Source organism: Zonotrichia albicollis, chromosome 3 (assembly GCF_047830755.1).
Source record: "Zonotrichia albicollis isolate bZonAlb1 chromosome 3, bZonAlb1.hap1, whole genome shotgun sequence".
Lineage (NCBI taxonomy): Eukaryota > Metazoa > Chordata > Aves > Passeriformes > Passerellidae > Zonotrichia > Zonotrichia albicollis.
The window spans coordinates 26,870,453-26,885,499 of NC_133821.1; the positions used below are offsets into that span (position 1 = coordinate 26,870,453).

The 15,047-nt window shown below is 37.7% G+C and overlaps 1 long non-coding RNA gene across 1 annotated transcript in view; it reads left to right on the forward strand.

Annotated features, from left to right (window-relative positions):
- LOC113459568 (uncharacterized) overlaps positions 1-15,047 on the forward strand; it is a 29,547-nt gene that overhangs the window by 4,059 nt on the left and 10,441 nt on the right. The gene's annotated exons all lie outside the window — the stretch shown is intronic.

Below are 15,047 nucleotides of genomic sequence, written 5' to 3' on the forward strand. Positions count from 1 at the left end.
CTAATATTTTTTAAAATATTGATATGTGATTTTTTTTTAGAGTACGAGTCAGACATCGTTTTGTCATTTTTTGCTGGAAGTAAAGCTCGGCTGCAGCATAATTATAACCATTCAAACTAGGATGATAGCATCATGGAATCATTTGGATTGTAAGGGACCTTTAGGGACCACTTAGTCCAGCCAAGGGGCCACCTATGTCCACCATAAGCAGGGAAATCTTCAACTATGCCACGTTGTTTAGGGCCTGGTCCAGTCTGACCTTAAATATTCCTAGGGATGGGCCTTCCACCATCCCTCTGGGCCACCTGCTCCAGGGTCTTACCACCCTCACTGTAAAAACATCTGTCTCCACGTAGATGGAAACTGATAAGGCTACAGATAGGTAAATATGTAAACTCTGTATCAGTTTGGGATCTTCAATGTTGTTAACCATTGTGATGTGGCTTGCACAGTGCTTGACCTCATGCCTGGAAAACACAGTTTCTGTGCTGCTGCTTATGTGTCTGAGCTCTAGCTCATTTCATAGCATATTTCTTTGAAAGTGCTATTTATGATGCTCTGTCTCAAGTTTTTGAGGATTTTTTAATATCACATGTTTTTTTGATGTCCTGAGCATATTTTTCTTTGTCTTGCCTTGCGCTACTCTTCATATAAAAATTCCTGACTCACAAACCTTGCTGGATACAATTTGTCAGCATTCCCCTCTCTGTTATCCCAGGGTTAGGGCTGCCATCTAATTAAATAATCTTCTGTCCTGACCCTTAACAGGCTGTAAGCAGCTTTCCCAGCAAGGCAGGTAAACTCTTGGGACTGAGTGCAATATAGCTTGAAATACAGTATTTTAAAGCATGTTTGTGTGTTCGTATGTAGTAGTGTTTTATAAAAATCAATAATCTCTTGTTCTTCTGTAGTTCTGTAAAAGGAAGAAAGGAAAGCAACTTATGAACTGGCTTTGAGAGAAAGTGCTTTCAGTTACTGTGGGTGAGGGAGGATGTACTTTATCAGCAAAAGAGGAAGCCTTTTCAGATAGAAATGAAAACTCTTTTCTCAGCATGTTTGAATTGCCCTATTAGTGCAGGTCCTGAACTCTTAATATCTGTGAAACTAATGCACCATATTGATTTATCATTTCAATTGCAATAAACCAATAATAAGCACCTCTGAAGATACAAAACCGACTAGAACTGACAAATGGTTGGAAGGATAATGTGCCTGTCATTGATCTCTCTTACTCCTACATCTGTCTTTTCAGGTGAAAGAAATCGAAGGGAACCTATCCTTATTTTCTGGCATATTTGTGAGAGCACGTATAAAGTACCAAGACTTGGGAGGAAAGGGAGATGATATTTTTCAGATTCAGTAAGGCACAGCTGAAAAAACTATCTAATGAAAGACCAGAATAATGCTGTGGGGGCACAGAAGCTTGTGAAGCTGTAGGTCATAGGGTGAGTTTTAGTTACCCATTGGTTTATTTTGTGTCACTGTGGGATGCTGGATTTCAAATTGCTAGAAGGGATGGAGATGTATGGTTGTCTCTTGCATATGTGCATTTACTGAAACAGTGCTTGTTAATGCTTCTGATCTGTGGATCTTGCTGCCCTAGGTGCTGTGAATTAAATCACCTGGTAGTAGGATTATTTGTTTTCAACTTTTGTTTGTCATTAACATGAATGGGCTGACTGCTCAAAGACCTTGCAACAAATAGAAGCAAGTGCTGGAATAGTGTTTGATTTTTTTTTTTTCACTTATGTGCTTGTTTACAACCTTTGCAAAGTCTTACTTATTTTGCTTAATTCTGCTGGAGATTTATGTGTGTCAGTCTGACTTGTGAAGTTCCTACCTTCCTGCAGTAACTGACAAAGGCTGTAGAGACTGGCTGGCACAGATTGTTAGTGAGCATTAATGTATGTAACTCCAATATTGAAGAAACAATCTCTTGAATTACTGTTTTATCACTGGTCATGTATTGGCTGACTGGTTCAGGTTTGGGCCAGTGCAAATTCTGACGGTGATGACTCAGGCAGTAAACTAGACCAATGATTTAATGGTAAAACAACAATCTTAACTGAAGCTATGCCAAAAGGTCTTTGTTCATTTTCTTTCTTGTAGCAAAGAGAAAACTAGGGAACTGCTTTGTTGCTGATCCTCTAACAGTTTCAGTTGGGGACAAATTTTGAATACCTGTTAGTAACCTGACACTTTCAAAACTAATCAGCATACATATTTTCCTGTGGAGTACCTTTTAGCATATCAGTATGTGTTGAAAGGAGTTAGTTAGTTAGTGCTAGGTTCTGTGTCTGTGATCCTCTTTTTGTTGTCATGGAGGACAAAAACAATGGCATTAACAAATGCTGTCTGTGGTGCAATATGTTAAATTGCATCTAGCTTAGTTGAGCATTTATTCCACAGCTTGTACTGCCATGATCTTTTTGCTCATGTAATCTGTTTTCGTTGGCAGTGCTGTCAGCAGTACGAAAAATTAAGTAGCATGTTAGAGTTTTCAAGGAAAATGTGATGCAGCATGATCACATATATTAATGTAAATGTTCAGAGCCCTTTAGCTGAGGCAATGAGACCACACTAAGAGTCACTTGTGTGTGGAATTCTCTGTTTAGGGTTGCTGTTCCATGCAGAGGCTCTTGGAAGTGCAGACTGAGGACTGTGTCATTTGTCATTGAGGCAGTATAACCCTCTATGCCAATAAGATATGTTTGCCACCGGATGGGATTTTTTTCTTTCCCAGGGAATTCAGAAAGTAATATTCTTTTCTCAAGGCGCAAAGCACCTGGCCTATCAACTGTGCCTGTCTGTCAGTGTTTGGATCAACATTGGACACCACCTTTTTCTTTTAATGGTAGTATTCAGGTATTTTGCACCTGCAGCACAGCACCAGAAAATCCCCTCAGCACTTTAGTGGTGTGTGGAAATTTCAGTAGAAAGTAAAATTGCACTCAAGCTGCTGGATGGGACTTCTGTGTTTTGTTCACATAAAGTACATTAAGGTCCTGAATCCCAAGCATTTAGACTTCCTAGGCTTTATGCTTGCTCTTTGTGCTTGTAACATGGTATAGTTAACCTAAGGAATCATAAATAGGTTTAGCTTCCTGGCATCCTCTTCCTCCTTAGAGGTAAGTAATAGACTGCAGGTAACAGACTGCAACATTTTTGCAATGTGTGTGTGTCACTAAAGCTACTGGGAGCTCTTGCTTTGCACTGAAGTTAAAGAATCTATTACAGGAATTAAAAATTGGCGGGACTTGCTGTTAATCTCTGTTAATCTGCAGATTTTGAGTGATTTAAGTCTTTGGGCCTTCATCTCACAGAAGACTGTCTAATTAAAAGGGGCACTTGCCAGGGATGGTGTGCAGCTTGTTGCCCTGGAATGGTGTTAAGTCATGGTGCTGCTGCCTCCTACTTATTTGGCAAAGTACCATCAAGTTTCTGGTGTGGAATTGATTTATAACTTCAATTGATTTAATATCAGCTTCTGATCCATCCTGCTGTTTCTGAACTCTCCCATAAGAAAAAAATAGAAATTTTCCTTTCCTGAAAGGACCTGCAATGTTTCTGGAGGAGATTTCAAAAGTCAGAATAAAGACATTTTCTCCTATTTTCCCATCAAAATTTCCCCCAGTTTTGTCTCCCTGCTGACAAAATGTATGCATAATGACAGTGAGGTTCCTAAATAAATACCATGAATTTTTGGGTGTCTTAGTCATACAGTGCTATTTTTCTTTCCTCTGTCAATAGAGAAGAATACTGCTCTCTGAAAATTGTGCATTTTATTTTGCAGCCTGCTTTGCAGGCTGAAAACAATTTCAGATTTTGTACTGTAAAGTACCACCACTGGAATTTTGCTGAAGGCCAAACAATTTTCCACTGGATGATAATACCCTTAAATGTACTGTCCTTAGTTTATGCAGCATGTATTATACAAGAAGAGATACTCCAGGCTGTCCTCAATATGAAATCTAGTTTCAAAAAACCCACTTCTGTAAGCCTTGTCTGTGGCAGGAACAATAAGACCAGTAATGATTCTAATGCTTTTCAGCTGGTGGGGAATGCAATGGAACATTTTGGATGTTCCATGACCTTGAATCATGTATTTATGCATAAATAACTTAAAAGAGGTTTAAGAGAACAATGCCAGAAAAAAAAAAGATAGTGCAGATTTAGTTATCAGGATAGTACTAATGAGATGAGACTGTGTTGGGAAAATGGTATTATCTTTTAAAGAACTTCAGGTTTGTCTTTTCCCATTCAGTTGAAGTTGTCACACAACTCCTTCTGCAGATTTAGGAACAGCTGGTAAATTTGCAGAGGAGAGTTAATGCCTAGGAAAGGAAGATTTACACTTAAACCTCACAATGCCATGAGACCTTTGTACTGCGTGTAAATCTTGGTATTAAAAAAAAATATGGAAACTTTTTCGATGTTGTAATAAGCACGTTACTAACGCTATGATTCCATGGGTTAGAACTGAAAATATTTACTGAAGTGTATCCAGTTCTGCTGGACCCCTGGGACCCAGTGTTCCCAGGGTAAGCACAGCCTGTGGATGAGGCACTACTGCCGTTCTGACAAACCTCAGTGGAATTGCAGTCAGTGTATTTTTCCTGTTATAGCTCACACCAATTTTGGACTAGAAGAAACAGCACTGTAGTGGCTTTTTGGTCAACATAATTTGCAGTTTTCTCCCTGACTTGTGCTCACAGGAGTATTTTGCTACCTCTCAGAGCTAAAAGTGTAGGATGTGTCTGGGAAATGTTTATGTTGTGTCCCTCTTGCAAATAGAAACCATTCTGAGCAACACCATCATGGCACAGTGAGGCAACATGCTACTTCCCAATGCTGACATCTGTAGCAAAGAATAAACACAGGTTATCAATACTCTCTTGTGCTGCTGGATATGATCTCTCCAGCTCTAGCAGTAGTTAAACCAAGACCTCAGGAACAGGCAGCTGAAAGCTTTCATTCTCTGTGTCTGCATCCTGTAATCATACTCTGGGATGTAAGGGACTAATTAATGCCTGAATACCAGGGAATACATACCCAGTATTTTGCTAATCCAAATGCAGCAGCAGCTAGCACTGGATTTAGCCTAAGGTCAGGGAAAAGAGAAGGGATGCTGTTAGGGTGAAGGAGTAATCTGTAATCCTCTTGGCGGTGGTACCCAATCTGCCTCTCCTGAACAGGTCAGTCTAGATGGGTAGTACACCAGGTATGCCCACATCTGGTACAGTGAGAGAATTTCTCTGGTATGTATGAAGGATTCCACTTTTTCTCACACGTGTAAATGAAGATCTGCATTTAATGTTGAACAGCCTGCAGCCCTTCTTGTGTGGGCTGTTAGCTTTAAGCACTGCTGTTCTGAGAGCAATAAATAGAGCATATTTTAGATTAATTCTACAGAGAAATAAATTTCAGTATAACCTGGTTTTCAACACTCAAAAACCTTTGGGTATACCCTAAAGCTGTTGCAAACCCTGGGAGGTAAGAGCCTTTGAAATAGCTTTGTGGAGTAAGCAGTGTTTTAAAAACAAAGCAAACACATCCATCATTGAAGAAGTTGGGATTCCCCCTTTAAGAGTATATCTTGTTTTTACAGTGTTCAATTGTGTATCTAGTTTGTATAATCATTAAGAACTAGCCTCACAGTGTAAATCGTTTGGTTTTTCAGTAACAGACAGCACACATTTTACGGCTCAAATGGTTAATTTGTTAGTGATGATGGTTCTTTATCTTGTTCTGAACATGTGGGTGGTAGTTCTGACTGAATGCATACATATATAGATGTATGTTGTAGGATAAGATGAAAGCTTACAGTACTCAGTTCTTGGCATCATAGTAGCCAGTTTAAGTGTTTGCTCAAGATCTACATTCATGAGTAGCCAGCTTTGAGGGTTCTCCTGTGTATCTCATGACAGTTTTGGGATATTTCTATTTTGAGAGAGTTTGCGTTGAGGTGACTCTGCAGATAACTTCCAGTTAAGATACAAAACCAGTTTCCCAGGAATTTCAGTAGGAGTGAGTCTAGTTTCACTGAGCAGTGAGGCTGAGCTGGAAGCATGCTGCATCCCTGAGGAGACCAGTGAAAAGGTGTTGCTGTGGGCAGCCTCTCTTGCTCAGTCCCTTAGAGCTAATGCGTAGGCTCCACAGCATCCTTAATTGTCCCTAGGTGGTGTGTGGTCTTGTTTGTGAATCACACCTTGATCAATGGTTTCCTCAACTGTAGTAAAGTGCTCTGGCCTGTTGCTGTTGTGCTGAAGACCAGAGATCAGGTCCAGACATTGTTATCTGAACAAGATTTAGCTTCCACCCTGTTATTTCTCTTCTGGTTTATGGGATCACTAAGCACTTGAGTATTAAGTTTCTTGTGGAGCTTGGGATGCCAAATCTTGGTCATGACCAAGATTTTAGTGATAGTGATTTTTTTGCTACAACTATGAACAAATCCATTAGTTAAACATCAGTGAGGTTGGTAAGTGGTAATCCTGATGTCTAAGACAAGTGTTCTAGTGCACATGCTCTTTTGGATGTCATTTTGGGAACACCTCCACTAATATTCAGTTTACACCAGTGAGCTGAAATAGAGGATTTTTAACCGATTTGTCATTCATTGTCTATGTGACCTTACACAGTATCTCAGATGGATGTGTAGACTTTAGGCCCTCTTTTGAAATGTTCTTTTTGAAATGCAATAGGTGGAGGATTCAGAAATTCTCATACAAATGCATAGTGTATTTATATGTGCACTGTTATTTACATAGTATAATCTATATTTAACTTACTGAAAAGTACATGATATTAAAATATGGTAAATTCAACCTTGCTTGATATGTCCAGCCTAAATACTTTTTTGTAGAGGAAAAATGGAAAGAACAAAAGGATTCTTAATGACTTATAAAAGTTTCAAAATGCAATGTCATCAGTCTTAGCTAAACTTCTCTATCTGATTAGAAGAAATAAACAGACCAGCTCACTACTGATATTTCAGGTCTTAAAAGCACGACAAATCTTAAAAGTTGCTCCTTCTTTGCCTTTTTTTTTTTTTTTTTTTTTGTGCTACAGCTTAAATTGACAGTGGTTCCAGTAAAGGTATTCAACTAAACTCTTTACTGTCTTTACTGTTTCATGTTTAAATGAAAACAGGATCCTTGAGACTGTGTGCCATAGAAGTTGGAAATAACTCAAAATATTAAAGGTATTGATAAAAGAACCCCCACTTTGAAATTGCTTTGCTGCATAATAGTCAATTTATCTGGCTATTTATCTGGCACAACCAACAGCTCTAGTGTCTGTGTTTGGGGATGTCTGGTTCCTTGCTGTGGATTATCTTGTAAGTGTAAATTAATGTTTTGTGAATTAGTAATAACACATCTTCTTAATGATAAAAGAACACTTAGTTTGACTTAATTATCTAGTTACTGCCTTTTGCAATAACACACTGCTTCCTGCAGCTAAACACTCAATTGAAAAAATATATCTTATATAAATATGTAACTGTTTATTACTTAGAACTCTCTTGATGCTAAAGCTGTAAACCCTGGTGTTTGAGGAGGTATTTTAAAATTTGGGCGGTTTCTGAAGAGATAATCAGATTCTAAGCTGAGTTTCTTCCCTCAAATACCTGCATTGTCTTCAGTAATACATTTGCATGCAAACTGGAGGAAGGCATTTGGCCTATTCTTAGAGCAAGTCAAAATTATGTTCTGCTTCTTCATGATCAGCTGTACATCTTCCCTTTATAGCTTGTGTGTCAACAAGTGCGGGGCACTGAAGAAGCTCTTTGCCTTAGAGGAACTTACAGCCTACATGTAAATGATAACTAAATGTTATTCTATGGGTTTATTAGGGTTAGGAACTCACTATTCCTTACCGATAGGTTGCAGTGTGTGGGTAGATAGCAGGTGTGTGTATTGGCTCCTGCCATGCTGCAGGAAAAGGGAATATACCATTGGTTTTGCCCTCCTTATTGGGAGTTTTCCACGTATGATCTGCTTGTATAAACCTGCACAGGTGTGCTTCCTAACTCAGTTCTTAAAATTTTATCCCTCTTAGCTTAAACACTTCATGTAGTTGAAGTTTTTCTAAAGTTAATTTATCAAGCAGCTGGGCTGGGGAGAGAATACACATGCAGTTATGTTGGCAGACTGGAAAATGAGTAAAAATTTCTGTAAAAGAAAAGAGCTGTATTAGGTGCTAGAGCTGTATTAGGGACTAGAAGCCTCTTTAGTTGCCCACTGTCACCAAAAGCCCATCTCTAACCACCCGTCAGTCATTGATGCCCATTGGGTGGAAAAAGGTTGATTTCATTATCACACGTGAGACCAGGGTTGGATCTGGGTCAGGCTGAGAGAGGAGTGCAGTGTGTGTGGATAGGCGAGAGCTGGCAAGAGTTCCCCTAGTGGGAAGAAAGAGACAGCTCACCAGCTGGCAATATTTCTACTGCATTTTGGCAATTATTTGTTTTTCTTTGGGGAAGAACTCTGTGTTTGGTTAAGTTTTGTTGTAATTTTTTTGTAATTATTGATCCTAGGAAATCATCTTGTCTATTCTGAACTTAGTATTCTTTAAATTTAAGGCCATTTTTATATCCTAAGTAATATGATTAGTGCTCACATTTTAGGACTGTATTTTCTTAATCAAAAAAACCCCTCAAGTTACACATAAATATTTTGGCAAAGGGTTCTCCAAAACCATGAGCAGAATATTCATCTTTGTGGCAGATGGTTCTACAGTAATTGCTGATTCATAATCTTTTGAAAAAGGAAGTAATCTACTCATGATTTTATGGACTAAGCATTTTGACTAAATGAACTTGTTTATATCAGCATATGGCTTTTGCAGTAAGCTTAGAGTTAGAAAATACTGCTTATATTTTACAAGTAGGATTGGCTTAATTTAGTGATTGCATGGATGAAACGGATTCATACATTAGTTTTTCATTCAGTAAGTATTTTTTAGGTTTTGTTAAGCAAGAAGGTAGTTTTATTATTCATTGCTGTTTTTCTTAAGCAAAACCTTTTAAAATGTTTAAAACCAAACATTAGCTTATTTTGTAGGGCATTTACAGTGTAGTTTTCAGAAGAGATGGGTTTCTCATAGACTAATTTTTCTCCTTTTTTTGTAGTCCTTATTATAGATTTAAATTTTCATTAGCTTGTGGATGAATAGTAGTGATTCTTAAGCTTTAAAATTTTAATTTGTTTTTATATCTATTTAATTTTAAAAATATGAGTAGCTGCCTGTGAGAAGGACGACTGCTTTCTTGAAGGGATAATTTAACTAATTATGTATAAACATTTATTCCATGCTTGTCACCATAGTAACTGAGGCCTCAAGTCAGTGTGCTTTGCTGAGCAGGGCTGCAAATGCTGTAGTGAGCCAAGGCCTGAACTTCTGTGTGACAATAGAGTTTCACGTTTCATTGAGGCACAGCTAATCCCTGTTACACCTTTTTGACCTTGTGTCATTATTTGTATTCCCAGGGCTGCAAGATGATAGAAACCTGGGAGTTAATGTGTCTGAAAATTAATCTCCCTGAAAATCAATGTGCACCAAATCATCCTTCTGATCTGCTCAAGCATGTGATTGCATGGCCACTAGTAAGGCACTGGGGAGAGTCAGGAACATGTGATTGTGATAAGTATGGAGACACAGCTACAAATTAAGCTGATTACAAAGCTGCTCTGGAAGCCACTTGTTTAGGGCCTCACTATGCTGTAGCTGAATTTGTTGAAAAATTGTTGGGTTGGGAGTTAAGCCAGTTTAAATGAGGAAATTATCTAACTGATAATAATTTGAAGTGCTTTTCATGACTGTGGAAGTATATCCCTGAGCCTAGTATCTACTTGGTGCTGTTTTGAGAATGGAAGATGCTGTCAGGATTGACTTTTGATGTCTCTTCCATATGCTGACCTCTGACTGCTGGCCACAGAATTTCATAAGAATGTTCACTTCAGAGATTCTGTTGCAATTAACTTAATTGCTTCTCTTTATTTTCATCTTCTTTTCATATGTTCTAGACAATTGCTGTCAGAGAAACCTCATCTTTTTACTGCAGTTTTCATTTTAACAGCAGCAAGGGTAGTACTAGCTATTTCTGTAGCCTGTTTGTAAGTAAATCTCATACATATTCATGCTTCTGATGCTCCCTCCATCTTATAAAACAAGGCAATGTGTTTTATAACTACAAAGCCTTAGAAACTCAGACTTTAAAACTCAGAAAGACTTTAAAACATTTATCCTAAAAACTTGATGAAGGCTTTTAATTTTTATCTGTTACATTAATGAGGCCATCACTTTGAGCCTTAAAAATTACACTGCCATTGTATTTTTCCAGTGCACTTTCGATCATCACTTCACCATCCAAGGTCCTGATCCCATGGAGACTTGCATGCTTGTTTAATAATGCATCTTTCAAACAATACTGCTGATTTATTATTCTTCATTTACTGTTACCTGATTTGGAGACAATCAGATACTGGGGCATCAGCATTAGTTCTGCAGTATTTGTAAACAGAGAAATGATTTGCAGGTGTAGCACAGCACAGCAGTTAAGCGCACTTGCAAACTGCAGTGTGAAGTGTGATATTGTATAGCCATTTATAGCCTGAATTTTTAAGAGCTGTAACTCTGCTTTTGGCTTGGCTAACTTCCATGGCTGTTGTAGATTATATTTGCAATCAAGTTGTTGCCAAACTTCCACTCTGTGTTGGGGTCATGTTTACTACTGCGCAGCTGCATAGTGAAGAGTTGCAGTAAAAACAAAATAAACTTAAGACTATGACTTTGAGGAGCAGCTCTCTATGGGACTGGAGAGCAAGTGGATGTTGGGCAAAAGCTCAAATTGACTGTAGACCAAAGCCAAATATTTTTGGCAGCATTTAAATTTTACTCTTTCATTATAGCTGATGTGTTCTTGACTGCAGCTCTAATAAAAACAACTTGTGCATGTTCTGAGTACTGTTGAAAACGAACATAGATGTAAGAAAACTAGAGTCTGCTGCTCTCCATATGTGGTGTTGGAATGGGGCAAGGTTTTCATCTGTTAGCCAGAGTAAGGAGCCTCCTAAAAACCCCATGCACATTAAATTTCTGGCACAGCTCATGAGAAGAGTGCTGTTGGAATTCTTGAGGACCTGGCTAAAGGCTAAATGTGGTCCTCCCAGATGAGGCTTAAAGTATACTTCAAATGAACTGCAATGGAGCTTTCATTATGATTTAGCTGCTTGGGATAAGACACAAGCACCTATATCCCCCTTTTTTTTTTGTTTTAAAATTGTGTAGATAGATGCATTTTTGCTGGTGTGAATGCCAGTAACTCTTTGAGCTTAAAAACCCCCAAAAACCCCCTAAAAACCATGGGTGGAGAAGGGCTATTACTGCCACTGACATCTTGACAAGCCGTTTCTAGCTAGCTTTAAGTAATGAGGTATATGCAGTGATGGTCAGCTGCATTTTACAAGCAAAATTCTCCAAAATACTACATTTTCTGTGTGAAAACAGACTACAGAGCAGAGGAGAAGGATTTTTGTATTACATGTATTCCTTACATGAGGAAAGAGATAGGTTTATATCTTTTCTTAAACACCAAAAATCCATAGAGGACCAACACCTTTTTGTCCCACTTGTATAAAAGCTTCAGCTGGAATTCTCAACTTTTTAAAGACTGTCAATCAAATACAAAATATTAGTGTGCAGAAAACCGAATTTCTTTATTTCTGGTACTATAAACATTTTTTTTTCCTTTTCTGAAAAGTTGATTTTGAAGCTGGTATTTGGGGATATGATCATAGTAGCTTTGTGAGGTATTGCAAATACACATGCAAAAGTTCACATAACACTGTTAGAATTGGAGATGTAATTGAGTTTTGGCCTGACTCAGTATGGGTTGTGTGCTCTCAAATCTCAGGGAACCTGGATGGGGTCTGAAACCTTTTTCTCATACCTGGAGTCAGTTCTTTTTTCTACTGTCAATTTTTGCTGATCTATTTTTGTTTTAGTATTATTTCTCTTTATAGACATGATGACAACTATTTGAAATAATTCTTATTGCGATGAGTTTACTCTGGCTGAACACCAGGTGCCCACCAAAATGCTATTTACAGCCCTCCTCAGCTGGACAGAGGAGAGAAAAATATAACCAGAGGCTCATGGATTGTGATAAGGACAGAAAGAGATCACTTACCAGTTACTGCTATGGGGAAAAAGACTCAACTTGGGGAAAGCAATTTAATTTATTAGCAATTGAATCAGAGTAGGATGATGAGAAATAAAAAATGTTAAAACACCTTCCCACACACACTCCCTTTTCCCAGGCTTAACTTTTCTCACAAACTCCCAAGATGCAGGCAGTTTTGCAGTCTCCTGCTCTTATTTGCTGTACTCAGTAGTATTGAAAGTATGAACACTTTTGTGTCCATTCTATTTCAGATACAAATTACTCAGACATGGCAGTGCATCACATAGACTGTTATAAGTCTCTTTTACCAGACAGGCCAAATACCTTAAGGAAAGCCATTTTGGACTGTAAAACTCTTAAAATTATTTAATGAATTTGGTAAAGCTGAATTCGGTATGTTGCAATAACATCCAGGGATCATATGAGTATTTCATTTTCCATGGAAGTGAGCTTCCAAAACAATGTGTTTATTTTTCTTCTGAGATGGAGGCACTGTAGTTGCCCAAGTTCAGATTTCAACTTCAAACATAAATCTAACTGAAGCAGAAGAGTCCTCATATCCATTCTGTTTTTCTGTGCTTGCTTCTTGTATTTGTTTTGCCAAGTACTCATGTCCTCTGTAGACTGTGGTTCAACTCTCCAGTCAAAATCCTGATATGCCTCCTATGCAAGAGTAGCACAAAAGGGAACCATAGTGGGATAAAATATCTGGGACACATTAATGTTCAGGTTTAAGTAGATATGTAGTTTAGGAAGGATTGTACCCTACAGTTTATTTTCACTAATTTGGAATAAGAAAGGATTGAGGCAAATAAAATCTTAGAGAGCCAAATGATTATTTTAACCCTTCATCTTGTTAGAAAGTTTCCCTTTGAAGGGAAAAAAAATCACACTTGATGTATATCACTTATGTCTGTGAGCCATAGTAACTTTACAGGTATGATAGAGGTAAGTAGTTTATATAATTTACTCAGTTATACACAGTCTTACTTATTAAATACTACTTACAGAGCTCTTCAAATTAAAACAGGTTTTCGTAGAAAAAATATTGTCAGAAAGTTTCCATCTTCTAGATCAAACAAATTAAGCATCCCAAAATTCCAGCTGACTCTTTGTGGGTATATATATTTCATTTTCATTGGATCTGCTTGAAAATGAAAAAGTTTTTTGGTTAAGGTTTTCGTTGGCATGTGTTTTTCCAGTCTGTATTTGAAAAGTAATTTTTGAAGAATCTTTTGTATCAGGTAATGCTTTAAATAGCAAGAGACAATTTTCCTTTTTCAGAATGATCCAAATTTTTCCTGTTTCTTACAGCTTCTAATATTCTTTTTTTCTTTCAAGCCAAGTAAAGCAGTTAGATGCTTAGCAACTCTGAAATTCAAACTATATATCTGGGTATCTAATTTTGGTTAAAACATTGTGGATCGCTTTATAATATTGGAATTTAAGTGTAACCAAGTAGTTCTTGTTTCCCAGACAAGTTCTAATTAGCTACCTTATACTCTGTCCTTTCCCTTTTTATCTTTGAGTAGACTCTAGCATTTTGTGTTTCTCAGTTGCAGTTTCAAGTTGTAAGAAAATTACTGTTTCCAGAATCTTTAAAAACTTCATAATTTCTTTTCACATGCAGGGAAAAACAACAACAACAACAACAAAACCCCAAACAATCAAAAACCCCAACTTAAAGAAAGAAAACAGAAGTCATAGAATGAATGTAATTATTGCCATTAAGTGACTACAAGTCCTACTGGACAACTTGATGTCAAGTTCACTTTAAGTCCTTGCAGTCCCAGTAAGTCAAGTGAGTGCTGATACACAGTGTTCCTCAGTAAAGATTTTACTGGACCTAAGAAGATTTTCCAAAATGTATCTTTCAAAATGTATCACTGAGGATGCTTTTTAATCTACTTTCTATGTCCAAGCTTTATCTGTATTCACCCTGTGCTTTGAAAGGCTCTTCAGACATTTAATTGTATGGAACATCAGCAACAGATGTAATTACAATGACAAAAAAAGGGACAGCTAAGGTGGCTTTACACAGCTGTCCCATTTCCCTCTGGGACTTATTAATGTTAAACAAACAAGATTCTGGTTGCCTTTTCAAACTATGCTATCTGGCCTATATTGTTTCATTATTATTATTTGTTTTTTAGATTTACATTTACCATATAGCATGATAATTTTGCGGGGTTAATTACTGGTGAATAGGAATAGTTTTGCTCAGAAAAATTACCTCAAGCACAGAGTGTGAACTGATGGGATCTGTAGGTTGCAGATATTTTAGATAAGGTTTTGATTAATGAAAATTTAACATTACAAAGTTATCAGTCAGAGCTGGCTTTTCTGACTTGATGTTTAGCCTTCTGTGGAGCTGACCACAGCTTGCAGCTGAATCTGGTTTTACTAGGTGTTGATTATGTGCAAGCCAAAACACAGTCTGCATGATTATATCATAGTTGGCTATGAAATGGTAGCAAGCATTTGAAGACAAGGAAGATTGGTAGTATTGTTTTTCACTTAAGACTTTAATAGGAGGAAGGGGTTCTGAGCAGCATGGAAGACCTTTGGAACAGAAGTCATATTTTGTCTAATCCTTTCTACCTCATTTTGCTCCACGGGGCCTTGATCTGGGATTAGATCTGTGTGTATAGGTCTGTGTATATATTGCAATTGCTTATTCAGGGCAGAATGGTTTCTTGAAGTTCCTGCAAACCTGGAAACAGGGTGGGTAGGGTGTCTCTAGTTCTCTGAGTGTACAAACGCCTAATACACTCTTCAACACTGAAAATGATGCCCAGACTTATTACGTATCACATATGTTTCCCCTGATATTTTGAAGTTTGATACTACAAGAGGCCTC